We start from the raw sequence: 16,170 nt of genomic DNA, 5'->3' as shown, positions 1-16,170 counted from the left end.
CCTTTCTCCCTTTCCCTTTCCCCCTCTCTTTCTCTGTTAAAAAAAAAAAAAAAAAAAAAGGAATTAAATAATTCTAAAAAAAAAACTCTTTACAAGAGACTGAAGAGATGCCATGCTCTGATTGGTTTGCTTTGCATGAAATAAAGAGCCCTTTCTACATGAAATGTCAACTCTCCCTTTTATTTGTTAAAGCATCTACTTAATATAATTTTAATTCAAAGTATCATTATCATTATTTTTATAAGTTCACAGAAATAACTATAGTATGCTGCTCCCTAAATAAACACTACTTGTTGTCAATAAACTTAATAATGGATTTTGATAAATGCATGCTGATAAAAAATGGTAAAAAGTCAAACTATTATATCCTATAAAAAGGAAATGAATGTTCTCAAAAGGCTATGTTTAGCAGTGAGAATAATCTCTTTTGTATTTCATTCATTCGACGATTTCTTTCTCCATCTATTTTGTTTATGCTGATACAGGTTATCAGTACAGGTCTGCCATAAAGTATACAGGTCTGCCAATTCTTTTTTCCTTTTCAAATTTTATTTTGATAGGAGATCTACCTTAATAGATTTTTCTTTTCCAAATTACCAGACGGTGTAGGTGCTTGCTAGAGAGAGAAAGAGAAAGATGGAGAGAGGGAGAAGACACCCCTCGTAGGTGGGTGGTCATGCTGCAATCCTTTCTCCTCCATTTCTCTATGTTGTCAGGATTTTGGACAAGCATGTATACCAGCTCAGTGTGTTTTTTAGGCTGCCAGGGCTGGAACTCAAACCAAAGGATGTGCTTACCTTGACCACTAGGTTATGGGGCCACCACCAACAGAATTTTTGTTTTAAGACTTGGTCTCGGGGGAACCAGCAGTCAGCGTAATGGCTATGTCGTGTAGTTGACCGCGGTTCGTGTCCCAGACCCGGTGGCTTAAAACTCATGCTGGTCACGTGTGTGTGTGTGCCCAAGATCCCGAGAGGAGAATGGAGGAGAAGGGACTGCGGCGTGACCATCCTCCCGGGGGGTGATTTCTTGCTTTCCGTCTCTATATCTCTCTCTGTCTGTCTGGCGAACGCATGCGCCCTATAGTGAAAACCTCTCCAAAAAAAAAAAAAAAGACTTGGTCTCGGTACATGAAGATTTTCCCACGTCAGTCTCCCATTCACAGTTATGCACACCATGTCTAGGTTTTATTTTAGGACAGGGCTTGCTAATCTGTCCAGACCTGCCTTGAGTTTACAATACTCTTGCTTCAGATTTTTGAGATACTGGGATAACAAGAACTTTCCACTACAGGCTGTTAGGCTAGATGGGGAATTGATCCCAGGCTGCTCCTCTGGACCCAACAGTGTACAAACAGTATGTGTCACAGAGGTTGGGTCACACCTTAACAGTTGTGTGCTTTTATCTTTTAAGGTTTTTGCTATAGGGTGCATGTGTTTGCCAGAGAGAGACAGACTGTGAGAGGGAAGGTGAGGAATCACCCTCAAAGGAGGATCGCCATGTTGCAACCCCTTCTCCTCCATTTTCCTCCTGGGATTTTGAGCATACACGTACATTTACCCAGTATGATTTTTTATTATTTTTTTCTTTTAAGAGAGATTTTTGTTATAGGGTGCAGGCCCTCGCCAGAGGGACACGTAATGATTACACCATCTGCTGGTCTGCCCTGAAAAGATTTTTTAAAAAAATTGCCAGAGGGTTTATGCTTGTTGGAAAGAGACAGTGAGAGAGAGAGGAAAGTGAGAAAGTACTCCCCACAGGAGGAAGTCAGGTCATAATCTTGTCTCCATTTCTTCTAGAATTTTGGGGATGCAGACACATGTACCTAGCATATTTTTCAAGCTACTGGGTCTGGGACTCAGGTGAGATCCATCTCTCTTCACCACCACAGCACTAGCTGGGCCACCTTAGCAGATTTTTGAAGTGTACAATACAGTATTGTTATCTGAGGGCACAGTGTTGTTCAACAGATGGCTAGAGTTTCTTCACCTTGATAAACTGAAATTTTATTCTCTACTAAACTTTATTCCTTTATGCTAGATATTAGCAACTTCCTTCTAACAACATAAGTAAAACTAGGTTAAGATATAATTTAAATTGACAGATTTTATTTTCAACAATTATTTAAAGGATGGCTGAGGCAAACCAGAAACTAAAAATGCAAAATTAGAAGCATATGAGAAATAAAATGAATTCAAGAACTTATCAAAAGTACGACAAAGGGGACACTAAGAAACAAAATGAGGAAAAACAGGCTATGAGGAGAAAAAGGAGAAGACTTAAAAGTAGGTTTTCCTTTTCATTATTTCATAAAAATCCTGTGAAGCATTTTTTAAAAAGAGCTCTAAAAAATAAAGGTCATAGTTGTTTCAAGTTCCTCTTTGAATGCTAGCCCTTTGAGATCACAGATCAAAGACAAACACATATTATCCTTTTGAATTCTAAGATAAAAATGGGGAAAATGAAAGTTAAAAATAGGAGAAAAGCCACTAAAAATGAGAACATTTTGAAGATATCCAACTCACTCGCCACTTTTGAAGACTCTGCAGGTATGATTCATTTTCTATCCCTAGTAACGACTGCGAAAAATCTCATGATGAGTTGTGAAACTAGTGTCCCTGAATAATACTGCTCACTGAAGTGACAGAAGACACGTGGATCAAGCTGTGCTCGATCTTCATATTGACAGTAACGCAATCAAATACAAATACAAAGTCACCTCAGCGATAAATGAAAGGCTGAAGTGATGGTAAAAATAATCATTCAAATTCTACTCTTCTGCTGCACAAGGAGCCTCCGCCAAGAGAACAGTTGCTAAGCAACACAAGGTAAGACTTTCAAACAAAGGCTCACTTGGTGTGCTTATAGGAATCTCGTTTGTTATAATCTGGTGATGAGCGAAAACTATTACAATCCATTTAGTACTGAAAACACAAGACTCTCTTGAATAAGGACTCTATAGCTTAGAGTTTAAGATATACTTGTGTTATCTAACAAATATACTCGTTGGTATGCAGTAATTCATACAGATTGAGGATGGGACATTGAGATTCATATAAAAATCTAATCATCAATAGTAAACAGACGTTTCTGACTTTACAGCAAGTGTGTAAATTATTACCAGGGTATGGCTACCTGTGAATAGCTGCAGTCATGGATGAAAAGACTAGAGGGCTGTTTAACGTAGATCAGTAGGTTTCAACCCTTGGTGCTCATTACAATCACCTGTAAGGCCTTAAAAAATCAAGTTTACGTTTAAGATCAGGCACTGACAATTAAGTGATAATATTCAGGGATGGGAATAGGACTGGTATATTATAAGTGCAACACTGGTTATTCTAACATGTTGCCAAGATGAAGAAACCCAGGTGGGAGCCAGCAGTGGTGTGGAGCAGCTAGACCCATATGGCTGACTGCATGGCTCAAGTCCCAGTCCTGGCAGCTTGAGAAACATGCAAGGGGTCGGGACCAGCGGTTGGCATAGTGGCTATGTTGCTGGACTCCCACGTAGTCGGCTGTGGTTGGTGTCCCGGACTTGGTGGTTTGGACTCACGCCGGGCGCATGTGCATGCATGCCCGGGATCCCAAGAGGAGAATGGAGGAGAGGGGACTGTGGCGTGGCCATCCCCCCTGGGGGGTGATTTCTCGCTTTCTGTCTCTCTGTCTCTCTCTCTCTGCCTGGCGAGTGCACGCGCCCTATAGCAAAAACTTCTAAAAAAAAAAAAATCACGCCAGGTGTGTGTGTGTGTGTGTGTGGCCAAAACCCCAAAAGGAAGAATAAATAGAGAAGGGATTGTGGTGCAGCCATTTCCCACAGAATGTGATTTCTTATCTTCCCTCTCTCTTACGGCCAAAGAAAAAAAAATCATAGATTGATGCATAAGGTAGGCTGCTAGAAATCAGGGAGATTTAAGATTTTCAGGTATACTCTATGGTTTACTTTTATTTTTTTGGAGAGGTTTTTGCTAAAGGATGTGTGCGCTCGCCAGACAGACAGAGAGAGACATAGAGACAGAAAGTGAGAAATCACCCCCCCCCCCAGGGGGGATGGTCACGCCACAATTCCTTCTCCTCCATTCTCCTCTCGGGATCTTGGGCACGCACGCACACGCGCCCGGCGTGAGTTTTAAGCCACCGGGTCCGGGACTCGAACCGCGGTCGACTACGTGGGAGTCCAGCGACATCGCCATTACACTAACTGCTGGTCCCTCTATGGTTTACTTTTATTTTTTTGGAGAGGTTTTCACTATAGGGCGTGTGCGCTCGCCAGACAGACAGAGAGAGACATAGAGACAGAAAGTGAGAAATCACCCCCCCCCCCAGGGGGGATGGTCACGCCACAATTCCTTCTCCTCCATTCTCCTCTCGGGATCTTGGGCACGCACGCACACGCGCCCGGCGTGAGTTTTAAGCCACCGGGTCCGGGACTCGAACCGCGGTCGACTACGTGGGAGTCCAGCGACATCGCCATTACACTAACTGCTGGTCCCTCTATGGTTTACTTTTATTTTTTTGGAGAGGTTTTCACTATAGGGCGTGTGCGCTCGCCAGACAGACAGAGAGAGACATAGAGACAGAAAGTGAGAAATCACCCCCCCCCCCAGGGGGGATGGTCACGCCACAATTCCTTCTCCTCCATTCTCCTCTCGGGATCTTGGGCACGCACGCACACGCGCCCGGCGTGAGTTTTAAGCCACCGGGTCCGGGACTCGAACCGCGGTCGACTACGTGGGAGTCCAGCGACATCGCCATTACACTAACTGCTGGTCCCTCTATGGTTTACTTTTATTTTTTTGGAGAGGTTTTCACTATAGGGCGTGTGCGCTCGCCAGACAGACAGAGAGAGACATAGAGACAGAAAGTGAGAAATCACCCCCCCCCCCAGGGGGGATGGTCACGCCACAATTCCTTCTCCTCCATTCTCCTCTCGGGATCTTGGGCACGCACGCACACGCGCCCGGCGTGAGTTTTAAGCCACCGGGTCCGGGACTCGAACCGCGGTCGACTACGTGGGAGTCCAGCGACATCGCCATTACACTAACTGCTGGTCCCTCTATGGTTTACTTTTATTTTTTTGGAGAGGTTTTCACTATAGGGCGTGTGCGCTCGCCAGACAGACAGAGAGAGACATAGAGACAGAAAGTGAGAAATCACCCCCCCCCCCAGGGGGGATGGTCACGCCACAATTCCTTCTCCTCCATTCTCCTCTCGGGATCTTGGGCACGCACGCACACGCGCCCGGCGTGAGTTTTAAGCCACCGGGTCCGGGACTCGAACCGCGGTCGACTACGTGGGAGTCCAGCGACATCGCCATTACACTAACTGCTGGTCCCTCTATGGTTTACTTTTATTTTTTTGGAGAGGTTTTCACTATAGGGCGTGTGCGCTCGCCAGACAGACAGAGAGAGACATAGAGACAGAAAGTGAGAAATCACCCCCCCCCCCAGGGGGGATGGTCACGCCACAATTCCTTCTCCTCCATTCTCCTCTCGGGATCTTGGGCACGCACGCACACGCGCCCGGCGTGAGTTTTAAGCCACCGGGTCCGGGACTCGAACCGCGGTCGACTACGTGGGAGTCCAGCGACATCGCCATTACACTAACTGCTGGTCCCTCTATGGTTTACTTTTATTTTTTTGGAGAGGTTTTCACTATAGGGCGTGTGCGCTCGCCAGACAGACAGAGAGAGACATAGAGACAGAAAGTGAGAAATCACCCCCCCCCCCAGGGGGGATGGTCACGCCACAATTCCTTCTCCTCCATTCTCCTCTCGGGATCTTGGGCACGCACGCACACGCGCCCGGCGTGAGTTTTAAGCCACCGGGTCCGGGACTCGAACCGCGGTCGACTACGTGGGAGTCCAGCGACATCGCCATTACACTAACTGCTGGTCCCTCTATGGTTTACTTTTATTTTTTTGGAGAGGTTTTCACTATAGGGCGTGTGCGCTCGCCAGACAGACAGAGAGAGACATAGAGACAGAAAGTGAGAAATCACCCCCCCCCCCAGGGGGGATGGTCACGCCACAATTCCTTCTCCTCCATTCTCCTCTCGGGATCTTGGGCACGCACGCACACGCGCCCGGCGTGAGTTTTAAGCCACCGGGTCCGGGACTCGAACCGCGGTCGACTACGTGGGAGTCCAGCGACATCGCCATTACACTAACTGCTGGTCCCTCTATGGTTTACTTTTATTTTTTTGGAGAGGTTTTCACTATAGGGCGTGTGCGCTCGCCAGACAGACAGAGAGAGACATAGAGACAGAAAGTGAGAAATCACCCCCCCCCCCAGGGGGGATGGTCACGCCACAATTCCTTCTCCTCCATTCTCCTCTCGGGATCTTGGGCACGCACGCACACGCGCCCGGCGTGAGTTTTAAGCCACCGGGTCCGGGACTCGAACCGCGGTCGACTACGTGGGAGTCCAGCGACATCGCCATTACACTAACTGCTGGTCCCTCTATGGTTTACTTTTATTTTTTTGGAGAGGTTTTCACTATAGGGCGTGTGCGCTCGCCAGACAGACAGAGAGAGACATAGAGACAGAAAGTGAGAAATCACCCCCCCCCCCAGGGGGGATGGTCACGCCACAATTCCTTCTCCTCCATTCTCCTCTCGGGATCTTGGGCACGCACGCACACGCGCCCGGCGTGAGTTTTAAGCCACCGGGTCCGGGACTCGAACCGCGGTCGACTACGTGGGAGTCCAGCGACATCGCCATTACACTAACTGCTGGTCCCTCTATGGTTTACTTTTATTTTTTTGGAGAGGTTTTCACTATAGGGCGTGTGCGCTCGCCAGACAGACAGAGAGAGACATAGAGACAGAAAGTGAGAAATCACCCCCCCCCCCAGGGGGGATGGTCACGCCACAATTCCTTCTCCTCCATTCTCCTCTCGGGATCTTGGGCACGCACGCACACGCGCCCGGCGTGAGTTTTAAGCCACCGGGTCCGGGACTCGAACCGCGGTCGACTACGTGGGAGTCCAGCGACATCGCCATTACACTAACTGCTGGTCCCTCTATGGTTTACTTTTATTTTTTTGGAGAGGTTTTCACTATAGGGCGTGTGCGCTCGCCAGACAGACAGAGAGAGACATAGAGACAGAAAGTGAGAAATCACCCCCCCCCCCAGGGGGGATGGTCACGCCACAATTCCTTCTCCTCCATTCTCCTCTCGGGATCTTGGGCACGCACGCACACGCGCCCGGCGTGAGTTTTAAGCCACCGGGTCCGGGACTCGAACCGCGGTCGACTACGTGGGAGTCCAGCGACATCGCCATTACACTAACTGCTGGTCCCTCTATGGTTTACTTTTATTTTTTTGGAGAGGTTTTCACTATAGGGCGTGTGCGCTCGCCAGACAGACAGAGAGAGACATAGAGACAGAAAGTGAGAAATCACCCCCCCCCCCAGGGGGGATGGTCACGCCACAATTCCTTCTCCTCCATTCTCCTCTCGGGATCTTGGGCACGCACGCACACGCGCCCGGCGTGAGTTTTAAGCCACCGGGTCCGGGACTCGAACCGCGGTCGACTACGTGGGAGTCCAGCGACATCGCCATTACACTAACTGCTGGTCCCTCTATGGTTTACTTTTATTTTTTTGGAGAGGTTTTCACTATAGGGCGTGTGCGCTCGCCAGACAGACAGAGAGAGACATAGAGACAGAAAGTGAGAAATCACCCCCCCCCCCAGGGGGGATGGTCACGCCACAATTCCTTCTCCTCCATTCTCCTCTCGGGATCTTGGGCACGCACGAACACACATCCAGTGTGAGTTTTAAGCCCCCTGGTTCTGGATGTGAATTGCAGTCAACTACATGGGAGTCCAGCGACATAGCCATTACACTAACTGCTGGTCCCTCTATGGTTTACTTTTTTTATGTTTCATAGTTTTCTATAAAAAAAACCCAACAGCACATACTCTTATCCTTACTATTGGGTCATCAGAAAAGTCGTGATGTATTTTGCATAGAAAAACAGGAAAATATACCATGACTTCTCTAACAACTCAGAAGTACTATAAAGGCTTAAGTGTTTAGATATATTTTGCTCCTCATTACTTTGCAATGAGCCTTTTCTTGTATCAGTCTTGCATTATTTTCTGTTTCATATACAGAAATTTAGGTTTTTATAAAAACTACAGTTTAGTAAAATTTAATAGGCTTTAGCAGTGGAAATGACTAAAACTCAGCAACAATATAAACCGCTATCCTGTTAATGCATCCTGAATACTTTTATAAGTACTTAACACATTGTTAGGTACAAAATTCAGTTGTTTCCTGTTACTTGTAGGAATTAAGTTTTTTTTTTCTTTTTTGAGAGGTTTTCACTATAGGGCGTGTGCGCTCGCCAGACAGACAGAGAGAGACATAGAGACAGAAAGCGAGAAATCACCCCCCCAGGGGGGATGGTCACGCCACAATTCCTTCTCCTCCATTCTCCTCTTGGGATCTTGGGCACGCACGCACACGCACCCGGGGTGAGTTTTAAGCCACCGGGTCCAGGACGCGAACCGTGGTCAACTACGTGGGAGTCCAGCGACAAAGCCATTACGCTAACTGCTGGTTCCCAGGAATTAAGTTTTATAAAGTTGTTTGTATGCACACCAAATTAATGAATACTGAACTGGAGTCAGCAGGTAGAGTTGTGAGTGGGGTGCTGGACTCCCATGTCAAGTCTCAGACGTGGTGGCTTCAAAATTACGTGGGGAGCGTATGTGTGCCCAGAGCCCTGAGAGAAGAATGAAAGAGAAGGGACTGCAGCGTGGCCATTACCTCTGGGTTAGGGGGAGTTTCTCACTCTCCCTCTGTCTCTCTCTGGCGAGTACATATACCGTAGGGGCAAAAACTCTAAACATAAGTAAATAAATTAAAAACAAACAAACAAACAAACCAAATACTGAACTGATGGTCCCAGGGGAAATATACCTAACTCTAACTCTGCATTAGGTTCCCCCAAGCCTCGCATTATAGTATTATTTTCAACTAATCAATAAATAACCTTGTTTTTAACATGTTTCTTTTAATGCATAAATTTTTACTGTCACCTCAAGCACCTCCACAAGATCATGCTGCAATCCCCTGCCCCCAGTCCTAAATCTAGGCTTGTACACATGCCTACTAGGTTTCAGGTTGCTCAGGCTGGGCATCTGAACTGTGGTTACCATGTGAGAGTTGGCTTTTCTTGAGCAGTGCATTACACTGCACCACAGAGCCAGTCTGATTTGTGTTCCTCTTTAAACACAACTAACACAGTTTTCCTATAATGATTAATTATACGCAGTGCTTGTTAATAATGAAACACGTTTTGAGACGTGTTTAACATTTTCCTGATCCTGAATAACATGATCATAATTTTTTTTGGCTTTCAGTCTCACATTATTGTGTATAATAATGTTGTCCATTATGTTTTTTATTTTCATCATTATTTATTTTTGTAATTAATTCCATTTGTTGTTGTTGTTATTATTATTATTATTTTAAATTTGACTAGAGAGAGACAGACAGAAAGAGTAAGGGAAAGCAAGAAAGCAAGCCTCCAGGTCTAGGACTCAAACAGCAGTCAGTCTTGTGGGAGTCCAGCACCTGCCAACCCCAACCACTATGTATTTGAAAAACATGGGAAGATGGCAGGTGGCATGGTGGTTGGGATGCTGGAATCTAACATGGCCAAGTGTGGTTCAAGTCCTTGACCTAGTGGCTTGCTTTCTCAATTTCCTCTCTGTCTCTCTATGGTTAAATTAAAACAAAGAAGCCACGCTGCAATCCCTTCTCCATTCTCCTTTTGGGATCTTGGGCACTGAGTTTAAGCCACTGGGTCCAGGACTTGAACCACAGTTGACTACATGGGAGTCCAGCAACATAGTTGTCACACTATCTACTGGTCCTAGAATTAAATAAATAGTTCTTAAAAGAAAAGAAAAGGAAAAAAAAAAAAGGAAACTCAGTTATTTCATGAATCCATAAACTTAGCACTTTCCATAACTTCATCATGCATTTTGGATGTTACTTTAGCACTTTTTGTACATATATGCATTATAGTTTTTCCCTATCTGCAGGCTGCCTTTCATCCTATTAACTATTTCCTTTGCTGTATAGAAGCTTTTTGTGGGACCAGCAGGTGGTGTCCTGGACAGTGGACACTCCCACACGGTCGACCATGGTTCGAGTCCTGGACCTGGTAGCTTATTTTCTCACTTTCCCTGTGTGTGTGTGTGTGTCTTTTCCTGGTCATATTAAAAATAAATGAATCAATCAATAAAATAAAATAAGTAATCCTTAAACAAACAAACAAAAAGAAGCTTTTAGTAACTTTACTGTAGATTTCTGCTATAGGGTGCATGTGTTTGCTAGAGAGAGAGGGAAAGTGAGAAATCACCTTCTTGGGGGATGGTTTGAAGCAATCCATTCATCTCTTGGGATTTTGGGCATGCACACACATGCAACACAGGTGATTTTCCCTCGGCTGGTCTGGGACTCGAACTACAAGGTCAGCCATGTGGGATCCAGTTGCCTGAACCTCCATGCCACCTGCTGGGCTTAGAAATGTAATTCTGCTTACTAGTCCTATGAGATATTATTCTTTTCTTTCTTTCTTTTTTTTTTTTTTGAAGAGGTTTTTGCTATAGGGCGCGTACGCTCGCCAGACAGACAGAGAAAGACAGAGAGAAATCACCCCCCAGGGGGGATGGCCACGCCGCAATCCCTTCTCCTCCATTCTCCTCTCGGGATCTTGAGCATGCACGCACATGCGCCTGGTATGAGTTTAAGCCACCGGGTCCGGGACTCGAATCATGGTCGACTACGTGGGAGTCCAGCGACACAGCCATTACGCTAACTGCTGGTCCCGATATTATTCTTCTCTAACAAAAGAGAAAACCAAGGTGCCCAAGGTAACACAGGCTTGAAGACAGATTGTCTAAGTCTAAAACCTTTGTTTATTATTTAAAAATTTATTTAATTTTATTATTATTATTTTAATTTGTTATACGGCATATGCGGTCAACTACCTGAGAGTTCAGTGATGTAACCATTATGCCATCTGCTGGTTCCTATCATACACATTTTCTATGAACTTTTTGAATATTCCTCAAATAAAAAAATACAGAAATAAAATAAAATTAGAACCAATAATTAATTACATGTATATACATATACATATGTGTAAACTGGCCTTTGCCATTTAAGAATTACATTAATTCAGTACAGATTCAGCAAACTCTACTCTATGCCAGGTTCTGCTCTAGATGCCTGAGTGTTCAGACTAATGTTGGCTTTTCATATAAATAGACTGGAAATATGTAAGATGAAATATATTTACACAAGCTACTAAATCTAGGCATATGAAGGACTGGCCTCTGTATATTAGGCTCATAGATGACAATTCAATTATGTGAATAATAATACCAATTTATAGTTGCCAAAGGATGCATGTGCTTGCCAGAGACAGAATGAGAGGGAGAAAGCACTCCCCAGTGGGGCAGGCTCACACTGTTACCCCTTCTCTTCCATTTCTCTACCCTGTTGGTATTTGGGGCTCGAAGGCACAAATGCATGGTGTGTTTTTCAAGCTTCCAGGTCAGGGACTCAAACTACTTGGTCTGCCATGTGGGATCCAGCTCTCTCTCTTTTTTTTTTTGAGAGGTTTTCGCTATAGGGCGTGTGCGCTCGCCAGACAGACAGAGAAAGACATAGAGACAGAAAGCGAGAAATCACCCCCCAGGGGGGATGGTCACGCCGCAATCCCTTCTCCTCCATTCTCCTCTCGGGATCTTGGGCACGCACGCACACGGGCCCGGCATGAGTTTTAAGTCACCGGGTCCGGGATGCGAACCGTGGTCGAATACGTGGGAGTCCAACGACATAGCCATTACGCTAACTGCTGGTTCCCAAGGGATCCAGCTCTTAACCACCAAGCAACAGTCTGGCACCTCAATAGTTGATCTTCCTTTTTGCAGTTTGTTCTAAGTTTTGCCACAGGATGTACATGCTCACCGGAGAGAGACAGAGAGTGAAACAGGAAAAGTGAGAAATCACCCCTCAGGTGTTATGGCCATACCACAATCCCTTCTCCTTGGGATTAAGGGCGTGAATGCACACATGCCCGGCATGTTTTTCCAGCTACAAGGTCCAGGACTCAAACCACACAGTTCTCCTGTGGAGTGATTTCTCACTTTCTGTCTCTTTTTCTCTGTCGAGTATACACACTCTATAGCAAAAATTTCTCTTAAAAAAAAAAAAAAGAGTACTTTATATCTTAATATAGTTTTTGCAAGAGGGCACATGCATTCACTAGAGAGAGAGACAGTGGAGAAGAGGGAAAGGGCACTGCCCAATGTAATCCCTTCTCCATTTCTCTATCCCATCAGGATTTGGGGGAGTGGTGCATATGCACATGCACCTGGCATATTTTTTCAAGCTCCTACAGCAGGATATTAACCATGGCTAGCCAGGAGATCCAGCTTCCCCAGCCATCAGGCCATGGGGCTGGCTAGAATGTTGTCATACTTTGAAGAATGTGGTTAAGTAATTACAAATATTTTTTTCACCTCATGGAATCCTTGAATTAATTCGGTACACGACTAAACTTCTTGCCAAGTAACTAAGGCAAGGTACCAGGACACCTCTGACAGAATACACACTCCCTGCTTTATGTTGCACTGATTCCATTTCTTACACTGGTAATCTGTGGTTGGATTCAATCAATGTTAGTTTGTTTACAAGGTAACTACTGTCAATGAAGCTTGCCTGCCTCATTTGGATCATGGACCTAAACTTTGAGTAATTCCAGACTTTACATCAAGATTCAAATTTCAGGCTGATGGAAAACCTCACCTATCTTTTAACTGCTACGCTCTAGGCTATTCTCTAGGCCAAGGCTAGTGCTCCAAATTTAATTTTCTTTGCAGAAAAAGGCCCAGGGACTAAAATTATGGATCCTTCCAAGACTAAAACTATGAATCCTTCCAAAATGTAATAATCAACACCCACTTGACAGCTTTTGGATTCTGCCATCATGCCTGAAATACGGCTGATTGTAGAGGTCGGTACAAAATTGTACTCTCACCTCTGTTCCTATTCTTTGGGCCAGCTTCTTCAAAATCAAGCATATAAGATTGTTTCCAAGGAATGACAAATACAACAAACACGGGATAGTTTAAGTCTTCTTATCCAAGTTCTCACAGGACTGATCTCCTTCTCAAGGAACGTCCTCTTCCCAGCATGGAGACTGACAGAAGTAACTTAGGGAACTAGGTGTTTCTTTTGGTATCACCTTTGGATTAAGTAGTTCCTATTTCTCTCAGTGTCTGCCCTACATAGGAATGAATACTTTGGTAATTTTCTCTGACATAGGAAAGGTTATACTTTGGCCCACAAGCAGAAATTCAGGTATTTTCTCACCCTTCATTTCACTCTAGTATAGAATTTTACCTAAAAATGATAATTCAGAAACTGAATTAGTATTCTAGATTCCGAGTTTACATATATTACCAAAAAAAAAAAAGCTCAGACTGTAGACATTTTCTCCTTATATATAGAATTCAAACTTACACAACGAATGGGAAAGTAACCTCAGTACACATTTTTACTTTCATCATATATCAGCTATACTTCAAAAGAGTTGGTTGCAGCATAACCCAAAATTCTAAAGTTGCCTGTGAGATTCACAACCAACTTGACACTGAAGTCCAGACCTCCCCAATGACGTACATAAATACTGGAAGTCACAAAGACACAAAGAGGTTAAACATGGGAGTTCCTATTGGCGGGGTTCTAACAATAAATCAAATCTGAACTAAGCCCCTATTTTCTTTTTCTATTTTTTTAATCATGGAGTGCATGTGCATGCAGAAGTGGAAGAAGGAAAAAAAAGACAGGGAAGCATTCCCAACAGGATCATCATGCGATGATCCTCTTTCTCCAGTCCTTAAGTGCATTAGGATATTAGGCACTCTGGCACGCATGCCTGATGTGCACTTGGGGATCCAAACCTAAGGCCGGCTATGTGGCTTCCAGCACTGTAGTTAAGTATGCTATGGACATACCAGTCAGGCTGGCACGGGTCCATTTTTACACAGAGTACAGCTGGGGCCAGAGGTGATGTGGTGGTTAAGGCGCTGGACTCCTATATGGTCAACTGTGGTGAGTCCCAGACCTAGCGGCTTGAAACTCATGCTGGGCATGTGTGTGCCCAAAATCCCAGGAGAATGGAGGAGAAAGGGTTGGGTGACCATCCTCCCAGGGGGTGATTTCTTACTTTTCCTCTCTCTATTTCTCTAGAGAGTGCATGCACACTATGGCAAAAACCTTGAGAAAAACAAAACAAAACACAGTACTTCCTCTGGCAACCACACAGAGATGTCATGAGAATAAAAAAAAGTGTGACAATATATTCTAAACAGTAGACTAAAGGGATCTGATTCAAGAGTGGATTACTGGAGCTGGCAGGTGGCGTGGTGGTTAAGGTGCTGGACTACCACATGGCCGACAGTGGTTCAAGTCCCAAACCTGGTGGTTGGCTTTCTTACTTTCTCTCTGTCTTTCCTGTCAAAACTGAAAAATGATAATAATAAACAAAATTAAATAATTTTTTTTTTTTTTTAAAAAGAGAGGATTACTATTGGGGCTGGGAGGTGTTATAGCAGTTAAGGTGCTGGACTTCCACATGGCCAACTGCAGTTCGCGTCCTGGACCTGGTGGCCTGCCTTCTCACTTTCCCTTTCCCCCTCTCCCTGGTATACTTAAAAATAATAACAAATAAAGCTAAATAAATAAAATAATTCTTAAAAAAAAAAAAAAGAGGATTGATATTTTTTAAAAAAGAATTATTAATTTAATTTTATTCATTATCATTATTATATTTTTAAATTTGACCAGAGAGAGAAAGAGAGAGAGAGAGAGAGAGAGAGAGAGGAGACAGTGAAAGTGGGAAAGCAAGCTGCTGAGTCCAGGACTCAAACCACGGTCAGCCATGTGGCAGTTAAGTGCCTCAACCTCACGCCACCTGCTGGCCCCAGGATTACTTTTTAAAAAAAAAAAAATTATTTACTTTAAATTTTATTTATTATCAGCATTCTTCAACTTTGACCAGAGAAAGACAGTCAGAGAAAGGGAGAGTGAGGAAGCCAGCTACCAGGTACAGGACTGGAACTGTGGTTGGTCATGTGGGAGTCCAGCACCTCAACTACCATGCTACCCGCTGGTCCTGAGGATTACTATTTTTAATACATGAGGGCTTGCTTGTCAGAGAAATTTCTCTTCCAAGTTTAAGTAGCTGATGGAATACTTCCTGACTTGCTTTAATAGAGAGGTAGTATCATTTACATTTCCTATATGCCTCCTTCCATTTGCTAATGAAAAATAACAATGGGCTCCCCAAGCCTTAAAGATTCTAGCAAGGTATTTTGCTGGTAATGTTATATATAGGAAACACACAATTTCCCGCAGTTCCCACGAAAAGCCTTAAATACTAACAAATACTCTAATTTTCAAAGTTTATGACCAATTTGAGTGAATAAAATGAGATTAATGGGTGTAGGTAGAGTAGAGGTTAAAGTGGCTGGATCCTGGAGGGCTGACTGCATGGTTAGAGTGCTGGCTTAAAAAAACATATTGGGAACCAGCAGTTAGTGTAATGGCTATGTCGCTGGACTCCCACGTAGTTGACCATGGTTCGAGTCCCGGATCGGTGGCTTAAACTCACGCCGGGCGCGTGTGCGTGCGTGCCCAAGATCCCAAGAGGAGAATGAAGGAGAAGCACTGCTTCATGGCCATCCCCCCTGGGGGGTGATTTCTCGCTTTCTATCTCTCTGTCTCTCTCTGTCTGTCTGGCGAGCACACATGCCCTATAACAAAAACTCTCCAAAAAACAAAAACAAACAAAACAACATACTGGGAATGTGTGCATGCATGTCCAAGAGGAGAATGGAGAAGGGATGCAGTGTGGCCATCCCTCTGGGGGCTGATTTCTCACCTGCCCTCTCTCTCCCCTGCAAGTGCACATGCCTTATAGCAAAACTTAAAAACAAACAAAAGCCTGGCATAATTTGTAGACATAAGAGAGGTTTGACTACTCTTCACTGTTTATACTGATTTTGTTGAAAGAAATATTAGAAAATGGGACTGTATCCTCATTTTTCTGTTTTACTTTAGAGAATGATCTCAGGTAT

General features: G+C 44.5%; 1 protein-coding gene across 1 annotated transcript in view; it reads right to left on the bottom strand.

Moving 5' to 3' along the window:
• The window catches only part of R3HDM1 (R3H domain containing 1), a 180,653-nt gene that overhangs the window by 52,392 nt on the left and 112,091 nt on the right, over window positions 1-16,170 (bottom strand). The window lies entirely within an intron of this gene.

This window comes from Tupaia chinensis, unplaced genomic scaffold (genome assembly GCF_000334495.1).
Source record: "Tupaia chinensis unplaced genomic scaffold, TupChi_1.0 Scaffold147433_1, whole genome shotgun sequence".
NCBI lineage: Eukaryota > Metazoa > Chordata > Mammalia > Scandentia > Tupaiidae > Tupaia > Tupaia belangeri.
The sequence above is the reverse complement of the archived record's forward strand: the minus strand, read 5'-3'. Positions and strand labels throughout refer to the sequence as shown.